This window comes from Pleurodeles waltl, chromosome 10 (assembly GCF_031143425.1).
Source record: "Pleurodeles waltl isolate 20211129_DDA chromosome 10, aPleWal1.hap1.20221129, whole genome shotgun sequence".
Taxonomy (NCBI): Eukaryota; Metazoa; Chordata; class Amphibia; order Caudata; family Salamandridae; genus Pleurodeles; species Pleurodeles waltl.
The window spans coordinates 377375876-377389600 of NC_090449.1; positions in this window are offsets into that span (position 1 = coordinate 377375876).

Sequence of the window (13725 nt, forward strand, 5' to 3'; positions counted from 1 at the left end):
ACATGCACACACTACATACAGGCCCTCATTACAATCCTGGTGGTAAATCCTGCTTACCACCGTGCTGACAGCCACCAACATACCGTGACCGCAGCAGTATTCCGCTACGGGTATTATGACCCACACTGAGAATACCGCCACATTACAGACACCCACACAAGTCTGCCACACCAAAGGTCAGTGATAAACTGGCAATAGCAAAACCCACACCATCACGCCAATAGGAATATGCCCACAGTATCATGACCGACGAATCACTGCGGCGGTCTTTCAATCGCGGTAAACCATTGGCGGTACACACCACTGCGCTCAAAATACACACACACTTACAAAACACCACCACATTGGACAAATCAAAATACACACACCTGACACACATACACACACCACACCTTCAAACTCACACCATTATAAAACACACACCCACATTACCCACAACCCTTTCAATGAACAAATCAGAACAAGCAGAGAGAGAAAAGGAAAGAGCGCACCTTCACCCAGAGGCACAGATGTAAGAGGCTGGCCTGGCTTGTAGTGGGTACCAAAAGGTACTTACACCTTGCACCAGGTCCAGGTATCCCTTATTAGTGTAGAGGGGTGTCTAGCAGCTTAGGCTGATAGAAAAGGTAGCTTAGCAGAGTAGCTTAGGCTGAACTAGGAGACGAGTGAAGCTCCTACAGTACCACTAGTGTCATATGCACAATATCATAAGAAAACACAATACACAGATATACTAAAAATAAAGGTACTTTATTTTTATGACAATATGCCAAAGTATCTCAGTGAGTACCCTCAGTATGAGGATAGCAAATATACACAAGATATATGTACACAATACCAAAATATGCAGTAATAGTAATAGAAAACAGTGCAAACAATGTATAGTCACAATAGAATGCAATGGGGGCACATAGGGATAGGGGCAACACAAACCATATACTCTAGAAGTGGAATGCGAACCACAAATTGACCCCAAACCTATGTGACCTTGTAGAGGGTTGCTCTGACTGTGAAAACAGTGAGGGTTAGAAAAATAGCCCACCCCAAGACCCTGAAAAGTGGGTGCAAAGTGCACCTAAGTTCCCCAAAGAGCACAGAAGTCGTGATAGGGGAATTCTGCAAGGAAGACCAACACCAGCAATGCAACAATGATGGATTTCCTGACGAGAGTACCTGTGGAACAAGGGGACCAAGTCCAAGAGTCACGATCAAGTCGGGAGTGGGCAGATGCCCAGGAAATGCCAGCTGTGGGTGCAAAGAAGCTGCCACCGGATGGTAGAAGCTGTGGATTCTGCAAGAACAACAAGGGCTAGAAACTTCCCCTTTGGAGGATGGATGTCCCACGTCGTGAAGAGCCTTGCAGAGGTGTTTCCGTGCAGAAAGACCGCAAACAAGCCTTGCTAGCTGCAAGGGTCGTGGTTAGGGTTTTTGGATGCTGCTGTGGCCCAGGAGGGACCAGGATGTCGCCAATTGCGTGAGGAGACAGAGGGGGCGTCCAGCAAGACAAAGAGCCCACTCAAAAGCAAGCAGCACCCACAGAAGTGCCGTTACAGGCACTACGAAGTGGAGTGAACCGGAGCTCACCCGAAGTTGCAAAGGAGGGTCCCACGACGCCAGAGGACAACTCAGGAGGTCGTGCACTGCAGGTTAGAGTGCCGGGGACCCAGGCTTGGCTGTGCACAAAGGAAATCCTGGAAGAGTGCACAGGAGCCGGAGTAGCTGCAAAACACATGGTTCCCAGCAATGCAGTCTAGAGTGGGGAGGCAAGGACTTACCTCCACCAAACTTGGACTGAAGAGTCACTGGACTGTGGGATTCACTTGGACAGAGTTGCTGAGTTCAAGGGACCTCCCTCGTTGTGCTGAGAGGAGACCCAGAGGACCGGTGATGCAGTTCTTTGCTGCCTGCGGTTGCAGGGGGAAGATTCTGTCGACCCACTGGAGATTTATTCGGAGCTTCTAATGCAGAGAGGAGGCAGACTACCCCCACAGCATGCACCACCAGGAAAACAGTCGAGAAGGCGGCCGGATCAATGTTACGAGGTCGCAGTAGTCGTCTTTGCTACTTTGTTGCAGTTTTGCAGGCTTCCAGAGCAGTCAGCGGTCGATTCCTTGGCAGAAGGTGAAGAGAGAGATGCAGAGGAACTCTGATGAGCTCTTGCATTCATTATCTAAAGAATTCCCCAAAGCAGAGACCCTAAATAGCCAGAAAAGGAGGTTTGGCTACTTAGGAAGGAGGATAGGCTAGCAACACAGGTAAGAGCCTATTAGAAGGAGTCTCTGATGTCACCTGCTGGCACTGGCCACTCAGAGCAGTCCAGTGTGCCAGCAGCACCTCTGTTTCCAAGATGGCAGAGGTCTGGAGCACACTGGAGGAGCTCTGGGCACCTCCCAGGGGAGGTGCAGGTCAGGGGAGTGTAAAGAGAGAGCATAACCACTGAGGTTCTGGTTAGCAGAGCCTCAGTGAGACAGTTAGGCATCACACAGGGAACACATACATATAGGTCACAAACTTATGAGCACTGGGGTCCTGGCTAGCAGGGTCCCAGTGACACATAACAAACATACTGAAAACATAGGGTTTTCACTATGAGCACTGGGGACTGGCTAGCAGGATCCCAGTGAGACAGTGAAAACACTCTGACATACACTCACAAACAAGCCAAAAGTGGGGGTAACAAGGCTAGAAAGAGGCTACTTTCTCACCATCACTCATACACCATCCACGCATATCACATAATACATCACAACACAGCACCCCACACATCACCTCACACATATCACTCACACCACATCATGGCACCTCAAAGACACCCTGAAGAGGAGCTAAGGGTCATGGTGGAGGAAATCATCCGGGTAGAGCCACAGCTATTCGGATCACAGGTGCAGCAGACCTCCATTGCAAGGAAGATGGAGCTATGGCGGAGAATCGCCGTGGGGCATCATCCAAGAACCAGGGATGACATCAGGAAGAGGTGGAACGACCAAGACACCAGATAGCAGTACAAATGACTGGCAGTGGATCCCCACCTCCTCCCCCGCAACTAACAACATGGGAGGAGCAAGTCTTGGCGATCATGCATCCTGAGGGCCTCGCAGGTGTAGCAGGAGAACTGGACTCTGGTAACTCACATCTTTATCACTATATCCCCCCCACCCTACCTGCATGCTCTCACTAACTCCTACTCCTACCCTCACCCCCATTACTCCACCAACTCACATGCACCCCACTAGTACAACCCACACATCCCAATACCAAGCCCTGCACGCTACACCAATGCATGGACACCCATCACAGACCTGCATGGACTCTCATTATCACAGCATGCAAACTAGAGAGACCCACACAATCAGCAATCACACAAGGCCAAGGCGACAGGGAAAGCACAATTCCATTAGGGAAACACACCTATTGCACAAGATGGCACACACAGATACAATAACAATGCATTTGCATCCCAACAGGACCCCTACCCAATGTCACTGGACAGGATGTGCCACCAACATCCAGTCCCCCCACAGAAGAGGCCCATAGTGATGACAGCAGCTCTGCACGGCTGGATCACAATGACCAGCCTGGCCCTATCTGGGACCTCTGGACATTCGGGTACCCTGCCACAGTCCCACACCACCACAGAGCCTCCCCCTCAGGAAACTCTACCACAGCACTCACCCAGCGGGCCCATGCCACTGTCCCCAGGACATGTCATTCAACAGTGTGTCCACCACTCCAGGGACCCCAGGCAACCCCACTAACCCAGGACGATCATGGACCTAGGGTCAGTGGCAGTGGGCACAAGGTTCAGGGGACAGAGGCACAGGACAACAGGGAAGCTGGGAGGACTGCTGTGTGAAGGGGAGGACAGACCCAGTGAACCCACTCTCCACGAGGCACTCACCAACATCATGGGAGCATACTACCATTCCCAGGAAACAATAGGCACGGTACTGGCCAAGTTTCAGGAGACCCAGAGGCTGCAGGAAGGATAGTCCATGGGGATCAGGGATGACCTCACCAAAATCTACACCATCCTGGTCACCATAGCAGGGGTGCTGGCTGATATGGGCAAGACCATGAGGGAGGCAGTGGCTCAACAAAGGGCCCCTGACACTAGCCAAACTTAGGAACAGCCTTCCAGGTCCGCCGGCGCTAGTGGACAGGAGGCCCCACCACAGGACCAACAGGCCACCAGCACCCCACCCCCTGCAAAAGGAGAACCACCCTGCAAACGGTCACTGCGATCCAGACAGAAGACAGAGAACATTGCCAAGACCCCCGCCAGGAAATAAGACTCTCCTGATTGTCACCCTTCTGTCCCACTCTGTTCCCCTGTCCACCTTGAACTGTCATTACTCCCCTTCCTATGCCCCATTGGACAATGCACCCGTGATACCAAGAGACTGGACTCTACCATGGACCTTCCTCCACCATCGCCCCAGCCCCTTGCACATACCCCTATACCCATTAGCACCAAAATAAACACCCTTTAATCAAATACCAATCTGGAGTCAGTCTGATGTTTCACTAAAGTATTACTACAACATTAGCAAAAAATTGCAAGGTATTTGTTCATTTACTCATATCAATGTATGACAGTTGTTGGGCAGCAGTACACATAGTAGAAGGCAGAATGGGGTACACAGATCTGAAAAGAGTAAATCCAAAGGTAACAGTCAGTGTCAATAGACAGAGGTGAAGAGGCTGCCATGTACAATGTCTTAAAGTAAACTTATATGTAAAGAGGAGTTACAGTCTCTTACCTGTGTGTCACTGGAAGTACTGCAGGATGATGTTTGTTCTGTTGTCAACATCTTCTTCCTCTGCCTCCTCTTCCTCACTGTCCACAGGCTCCACCGCTGTCAAAAGAACCTAACCAGGCTCATCCTCCAGCAGAAAAGGCACCTGGCATCTCAATGCCAGGTTGTGCAACATACAGCATGCCACGATGATCTGGCACACTTTCTTGGGTGAGTAGTACAGGGAACCACCTGTCAGATGGAGGCACCGGAATCTGGCCTTCAGGAGGCCGAAGGCCCTCTCAATAATACTCCAAGTTCGCCAATTTCCTTCATTGTAGCATTCCTCTGTGCTTGTCCTGGCATTCTTCCCTGGGGTCAGTAGCCATGAAAGGTTGCGGTAACCAGAGCCACCAGCAAATTTTGAGGGATACCTGTTAGACACATACTAACCCTTAGGGACAACCCCATACCCAGACACCTACTTCTACTGTGTGGGGACCTTGGGCTCACCTATTAGCCACACCTGGTGCCTCTGAAGTTGGCCCATCACATAAGGGATGCTGCTATTCCTCAACACATATGCGTCATGCACAGAGCCAGGATACTTGGCATTCACATGGGAGATGTACTGGTCCGCCAAACACACCATTTACACATTCATCAAATGGCAGCTTTTTCTATTTCTGTACACTTGTTCATTTGTCCGGGGGGGGGGGAGAAATGCCACATGTGTCCCATCAATGGCACCAATGATGTTGGGGATATGTCCCAGGGCATAGAAGTTTGCTTACACTGTGGCCAAATCATCCACCTGGAGGAGCACGATGTAGCTGTGCATGTGTTTCAGCAAGGCAGACAACACCCTGCTCAACACGTTTGAGCACATTGGCTGAGACATCCCAGATGCCATGGCCACTGTAGTTTGGAAGGAGCCACTTGCCAGGAAATGGAGCACTGACAGGACCTGCACAAGAGGGGGTATACCTGTGGGCTGGAGGATAGCTGACATCAGGTCTGGCTCCAATTGGGCACACAGTTCTTGGATTGTGGCACGATCAAGTCTGTATGTGATTATGATCTGTCTATCTTCCATTGTCGACAGGCCCACCAGGGTTCTGTACACCGGAGGATCCCGCCATCTCAAATGCTGCCTCAGTGGTTGGAGCCTGTGGAGGAGAACGGTGAGCAGAAGGTCATTTACCACACAGATAGCACAACTGTGTCTGAACTAATGTTACAGAATCTGTGTGTGAAATCGCGAGTCCGTATATGTGCCAATATGTGCTGTGACGCAGTTAGGTGCCATGCCATGTACCCCCCTGAAATGGCAGCTGCCTGACCTGTGAGGAGGGACAAGGGGAAATTAGGTAACTACGCTGACGTTGTGCAGCGTTGCAGTAGGCAGTCAAAGACTGCCGCGCAACTCCACATTGGTTATCATTGGGCCCTACGTCACCGCCATTTTCTATCTCTTCACTCACTTGATACCTGACCATCAACAGGAGAGGACCTACACTGCAAGTGCTGCTGTGACCTGTGTCTGGAAGCGACAATGGCTACAGTGTCTGGGGAAAGGGCCCCTGCCTTCACTGCAGAAGAGTTGGACAAACTAGTGGATGGGGTCCTCCCCCAGTACACGCTACTCTACGGTCCTCCAGACAAACAGGTGAGTACACTGTGAGCAAGATGCATGGGAAATGCCTGTTTGGAGTGGTGTGGATGTAAGCCACATATTGGGGGATGGCCTGAGTGCTGCATGTGAGGTGGTCAGTGTATGTGCATCAGGGCATGGGTGGGAACCGCTGGGCAATGAGTATGATGGTCAGACGGGTGAGTAATTAAACTTGTTTGCTCCGTTTGACCTTTAGGTCAGTGCCCACCAGAAGAAGGGTATTTGCATGCCATCGCCAAGGAAGTGCCGACCCTGGTGATCTATCACAGACGGATCACCCACAGCCGCAAGAGATATGAGGACCTGTGCCGTTGGAGCAAGAAGACGGCTGAGGCCCAGCTGGGGCTGGCCTCCCAACGTGGAAGGGGTGCCCGTCGCACCATGACCCCCCTGATGTTACGCATCCTGGCAGTGGACTACCAGGAGTTGGATGGGCACTTGAGGGCATCACAGCAGCCACAAGGGGGTGAGTACAGTTTCAGAAAGCGGACTCTGTGCGGTTTAGGAACTAGCTGGGTGGGGGGTGGGGGCTGTGGGTGCCCCTAGGCCAGGGCGATCATGCCAGGGTATGTCCCTTGTTTGCAGGCTCTGAAGCACCCCTACCCCAATGATACAATTGGGCAGCTACTAGTTTACAGGATCCTGTGGATGTGAGGTATGCATGTGATGGCGTTAGGCATTGTACCCCATGAGGTGGTGACTACCTTAGTGAGTGGCTGGGCATGGCCTAGTGCATAGGGCAGCTCAGTGTGTGTTGTGTCCGCCAACGGTAGTGGTGTTGCTGGCATTGACCATGTGCTTCCTCTGCCTTACCCCCTTCTTGTTTTGTCACCCTGTCCTTTTGTGCATTAGCATCGTCTGGCGGAGGAGCTGAGGCACAGGCAACCGAGGAAGCTGAATCCCACATGGCCCATGAGGATGAATCCACAGAGAGTGAAGGCACCAGTGGGACAGAGGGTGAGGGGAGCTCCAAGACGGGGACAGGAGTGGATACCTTTGACAGCAACTCCTCCTCTGATGGAAGCTCCCTTGTGGTGGCGGACACCTCTGTGCCCACCCCAACAACAGGTACAGCTGCCACCCTCCCTACCAGCACCGCCCTCCCAGCAGCTCCTCAGTGTGTTTCCCGTGCCCGCTCACCCAGAAGGGTGGGCATTTCCTTCGCCCCAGGCACCTCAGGCCCTGCCCCAGTCATCCCTGCTGCCCTCAGTGAGGAGGCTATTGACCTCCTGAGATCCCTCACTGTAGGGCAGTCAACCATTCTGAATGCCATCCAGGGTGCTGAGAGGCATTTGCAGCAAACAAATGCATACTTGGACGGCATTCATTCTGGTGTGGCGGCCCAACAGAGAGCATTTCAATCTCTGGACTCAGCACTGATGGCAGCCATTGTCCCTGTGTCCAGCCTCCTCCCACCAACATCCACTACCCCGACCCAATCCCCTCTACCTCACCCTATCCCAAGAACACCTTCAGACCAGCATGTACACACATCAACACACAAAAGTTTCTCAAGAAAATATAAGCACCACACATCATCACACAGGCACTCACACAAGCACCATTCCCATGCAAATATACCAACATCCACTTCCTCCACTGTGTCCCCCTCCTCCACATCTACCACCTCCCTCCCAGTCTCATCTCCACTCACACCTGCATGCACTACATCATCAGCCACTGCCTCCATCACCAGCATGCCAATCACAACACATCGCTCACGGGCAATCACAACCCCCACTACCACTCATACTTCTCCTGTGTCCTCTCCCAGTGTGTCTGTAAGACACAAACACAGGCACACACCCACTCTACAGCCACCACCTCACAACATTCTCCAGCTCATGCACCTTTGCCCAAACTCAGCAGACGTACACCTCCTACAACCACTACCTCTTCCTCCAGTCCCACACCCCCTCCATCTTCCCATCCCACTGTTTCGAAAAAACTTTTCCTAGCTAACATTAACCTCTTTCCTATACCTCCCACCCATCCTTCCCCTAGGGCCAGGATGTCTAGGTCCCAGCATAGCACCTCAGCCACCTGCTTGCTGCCCAGCCGATCGAAGATCCAAATCCGGAAACCTGTTCACAAGGTGAGAGCTCTCCCACCTTCGGTGCAACGCTTGAGGGGCAGCCGATCTCGCCCTGCTCCAGCGGTTGTCCACCATTCGCCATCCGCCGCAGGCTTCCCAGTCACCCAGGGAGCCCACTCTCCTCCACGCACCTTCGTCGGAGGCTGCTCTCCCCAGGGGATGAATTGGATTGCTGGTGCAAAGCTGAGGGGCAGCTGATCTCACCCTGCTCCTGCGGTTGCCCGCCATTCGCTATTCGCTGCAGGCTTCACAACTGCCTGGGGAGCCTACTCTCTTCCGCGTACCTTCGCCGGAGACTGCTCTCCACCAGGGGATCAATCGGATTGCCTCCCTCCGTCCCCAACGCTTGGTAGTCTGGTCAGAGCATGGCGATTGCTCTGGCTGAACTGACAGAGCCCACGGAGACAACTACTCGGCATAGACCGGGTGACGCTGTCACAAATTGCTGCTGGGGACGCTGTTGCCTCTTTGTGCGTGTTGAGCCCTAACCAGCCCCCAGGCTCCCCAGTGCTCCCCAGGGCTGTAGGAGCTCAGTGTGGGCCCTCCTAACTGTATCACTGAGGCTCTGCTAACCAGAACCTCAGTGTTTATGCTCTCTCTGCTTTCTAAATTTGTCACTGCAGGCTAGTGACTAAATTTACCAATTCTCATTGGCACACTGGTACACCCTTATAATTCCCTTATATATGGTACTTAGGTACCCAGGGTTTTGGGGTTCCAGGAGATCCTATGGGCTGCAGCATTTCTTTTGACACCGATAGGGAGCTCAGGCAATTCTTAAACAGGCCTGCCACTGCAGCCTGAGTGAAATAACGTCCACGTTATTCCACAGCCTTTTTTCACTGCACATAAGTAACTTATAAGTCACCTATATGTCTAACCTTCACTTGGTAAAGGTTAGGTGCCAAGTTATTTAGTGTGTGGGCAACCTATCACTAGCCAAGGGGACACCATTACATGCGTGCACTATACATAGGTCACTACATATCTATAGCGTCACAATAGTAACTCCGAACATGACCATGTAACATGTCTAAGATCATGGAATTGTCACCCCAATATCGTTCTGGTGTTGGGGGGACAATTCCATGATCCCCCGGGTCTCTAGCACAGAACCCGGGTACTGCCAAACTGCCTTTCCGGGGTTTCCATTGCAGCTGCCAAAACCTCAGACAGGATTCTGCCCTCCTGGGGTCTGGGCAGCCCTGGCCCAGGAAGGCAGAACAAAGGATTTCCTCTGAGAGAGGGTGTTACACCCTCTCCCTTTGGAAATAGGTGTGAAGGGCTGGGGAGGAGTAGCCTTCCCCAGCCTCTGGAAATGCTTTGATGGGCACAGATGGTGCCCATCTCTGCATATGCCAGTCTACACCAGTTCAGGGAACCCCCAGCCCTGCTCTGGTGCGAAACTGGACAAAGGAAAGGGGAGTAACCACTCCCCTGACCAGTACCTCCCAGGGGAGGTGCCCAGAGCTCCTCCAGTGTGTCTCAGACCTCTGCCATCTTGGATTCAGAGGTGTTGGGGGCACACTGGACTGCACTGAGAGGCCAGTGCCAGCAGGTGACGTCAGAAACCCCCTCTGATAGGCTCTTACCTCTCTTGGTAGCCAATCCTCTTTTCTTGGTAGCCAAACCTCCTTTTCTGGCTATTTAGGGTCTCTCCTCTTGGGTATTCTTCAGATAACGAATGCAAGAGCTCACCAGAGTTCCTCTGCACTTCCCTCTTTGACTTCTGCCAAGGGTCAACCACTGACTGCTCCAGGATGCCTGCAAAACCGCAACAAAGTAGCAAGACAACTACCAGCAACATTTTAGCGCCTAATCCTGCTGGCTTTCTTGACTGCTTCCTGGTGGTGCATGCTCTGAGGGCTGTCTGCCTTCACCCTGCACTGGAAATCCCGAAGAAATCTCCTGTCGGTTGACGGAGTCTTCCCCCTGCTAACGCAGACACCAAACTTCTGCATCACCAGTCCTCTGGGTCCCCACTCATCTCAATGAGTTTGGTCCCTGGAACACAGGAGATAGATCCAAGTGACCCCCACAGTCCAGTGATCCTTCAGTCCAAGTTTGGTGAAGGTAAGTCCTTGCCTCCCCATGCTAGACTGCAAACCTGTGTACTGCGTGATTTGCAGCTGCTCAAGCTTCTGTGCACTTCTACAAGGATTCCTTTATGCACAGCCTAGCCTAGGTCCCCAGCACTCCGTCCTGCAGTGCTCAACCCTCTGAGTTGGACTCCGATGTCGTGGGACCCTCCTTTGTGACTCTGAGTTGACCGCTGTCCTCAGATCTTCCAAGTGCCTGCTCTGGTACTTCTGCGGGTGCTGCCTGCTTCTGTGGGGGCTCTCTGAGTTGCTGAGTGCCCCCTCTGTCTCCTCTTCCAAGGGGCGACATCCTGGTCCTTCCTGGTCCCCAGCAGCACCCAAAAACCTCTACTGCAACACTTGCAGCTAGCAAGGCTTGTTAGTGATATTTCTGCATGGAAACACTTCTGCAACATCCAGCACGCCGTGGGACATCTTCCATCCAAAGGAGAAGTTCCTAGCCTTTTTTGTTGTTGCAGAATCCTTGGCTTCTTCCACCCAGAGGCAGCCTCTTTGCATCTTCATCCGGGGATTCCTGGGCTCCTGCCCACCCGGACACTATTGCAACTCTTGAACTTGGTCATCTTGCCTTGCAGATCCTCAGGTCCAGGAATCCGTCTTCAGTGCTTCCTGGTGTTTGTGGTTCTTGCAGAATAACCCTATCGCAACTATTTTGTCCGTTTGGGGTAGTAGGGGAACTTAACTCCTACTTTTCAGGGTCTTGGGGTGGGGTATCTTGGACACCCTGACTGTTTTCTTACAGTCCCAGCAACCCTCTACAAGCTCCTATTGGTCTGGGGTCCATTCGTGATTCGCATTCCACTTTTGAAGTATATGGTTTGTGTTGCCACTAGACCTATGTTCACCTATTGCATCTTATTGTAATTCTACACTGTTTGCATTACTTTTCTTACTATTACTTACCTGTTTTGGGTTTGTGTACATATATCTTGTGTATATTACTTACCTCCTAAGTGAGGGTATTCTCTGAGATACTTTTGGCATATTGTCATAAAAATAAATTACCTTTATTTTTAGTTACTCTGAGTATTGTATTTTCTTATGATATTGTGCTATATGATATAAGTGGTATAGTAGGAGCTTTGCATGTCTCCTAGTTCAGCCTAAGCTGCTTTGCCATAGCTACCGTCTATCAGCCTAAGCTGTTAGAAACACCTCTATTCTACTAAAAAGGGATAACTGGACCTGGCACAGGGTGTAAGTACCACAAGGTCCCCACTATAAGCCAGGCCAGCCTCCTACATTGGTGGTGCAGCGGTGGGATAAGTACTTGCAACTGCGTTACCACTTTGTCATTTGTTGCTTTTCATAAGAAAATCTTATACCAAATAGTTCAGTATATATACACTTAACCAAAAAAGTTTACTTTTCTATTCTAAAACGTATAACAAAGTTCTGAAAAGGTTTTGAAAACTTCTAAAAGTTTTTCCAAAGTTTGAAAAAGCTTTTCTTTCTGTGCGCTTTCTAAAGTTCTAAAACTTTTTCTTTCACCATCCTTAAAACTATACTATCATGTCTGTTGTAGAGCCCACTCCCAAAACTGTTAAGGCAACATATGAGAGTTTAAAATATAAAGGTTGAGGGGTCTCTGCCTGGATAGAAGTTTGAGTATAGGTAAGAATCCTACAAAAGAGTTTCTCTTTAACATGCTCATTGTAGATGACCAGAACCAGTCTGGCCTATCTTAGGAGAGGTTAGAAAATGGGAAAGCTTCCCAGTCAGACTCAGGTGAGTTCCATGAGGAAGCTGGGGAGGGTTCTTACAAAGTCCTGCCCCCTAGCAGGGCACCTAGTGACACTGGTAGTGTTAGAGGGTCCCACACCAGTAGGGCATCTTTCACCCCTAGAGGCCAGGTTACTAGGGTCCAGACAGTTAGGGACAGGTCTCCCTCTGAAACCTCCCACATTTCCTCTGTGTCTAAACATTCCCAACCCACCCACCCTGATGATAACTTGTTAGAAAGGTAACTCAAAAAGTTGAGGGTTGAAGAGACCAGACTGAAGCTTAAACAGCAGCAGCTGGCCTTAGATAGGCCCTAGACATAGGGAAGGAAAGACAGAGGTTGGAGTTAGTTCCCCATGGTGGCAGCAGCAATAATTCTGATAGAAATCCTAATAAAGAGCAAGTTTCCAGGAATCTGCACAAGATAGTCCCCCTTCCAAGGAAGGGGATTACATTAATAAGTGGTTTGCTGCACTTGAGAGGGTCTGTATGGTACAGTTGGTCCCTCAAAGGCAGTGGGCTGCTATTTTGTGGCAATCTTTCACTGAAAAGGGTAGGGATAGGCTCCTTACTGTCAGAGAAAGTGATGCCAATAATTACAAAGTTTTGAAAGATGCACTCTTGGATGGATTTGGCTTAACCACTGAACAACACAGGATTACGTTCAGAGACACCAGAAAAGAGTCTTCTCAAGACTGGACAGATTTTGTGGACTGTTAAGTGAAGGTCTTGGAAGGGTGGTTGCATGGCAGTAAAGTTTCTGACTATGAAAGCCTGTATAATCTTATTCTGAGAGAGCATATTCTTAACAATTGTGTGTCTGACTTGTTGCACCAATACCTAGTGGACTCTGATCTGACCTCTCCCCATGAATTGGGAAAGAAGGCAGACAAATGGGTCAGAACAAGGGTGAACAGAAAAGTTCATACAGGGGGTGACAAGGATGGCAAGAAGAAGGATGGTAAGTCTTCTGAGAAGGGTGGGGACAAAAGTAAACATTCTGACTCTTCATCAGCCCCACAAAAATCCTCTGGGGGTGGTGGGTCCACATCCTCTTCTAATAATAATCAGAAAAAGCCTTGGTGTTATTTGTGTAAAGTCAAAGGCCATTGGGCAAGTGATTCCACTTGTCCAAAGAAAAACACCAAACGTCCCACCACCACAACCCCTGATGCAAATTCTAGTGCCCCTAGTAATAGCAGTGGTGGTTGGAAATCTACTACTAATATCCAATCCAAGGGTGTTGCTGGGCTCCCTATTGGCAATGTAGTTGGGGTTGGTCTTGTTAGGGAGACCACAGAGGCTGTCTTAGTCTCTGATGGTGGCATTGATTTTGCCACCTTGGTTGCTTCTCCCCTTAATATGGGTAAGTACAAGCAACTTCCCCTAATCAATGGT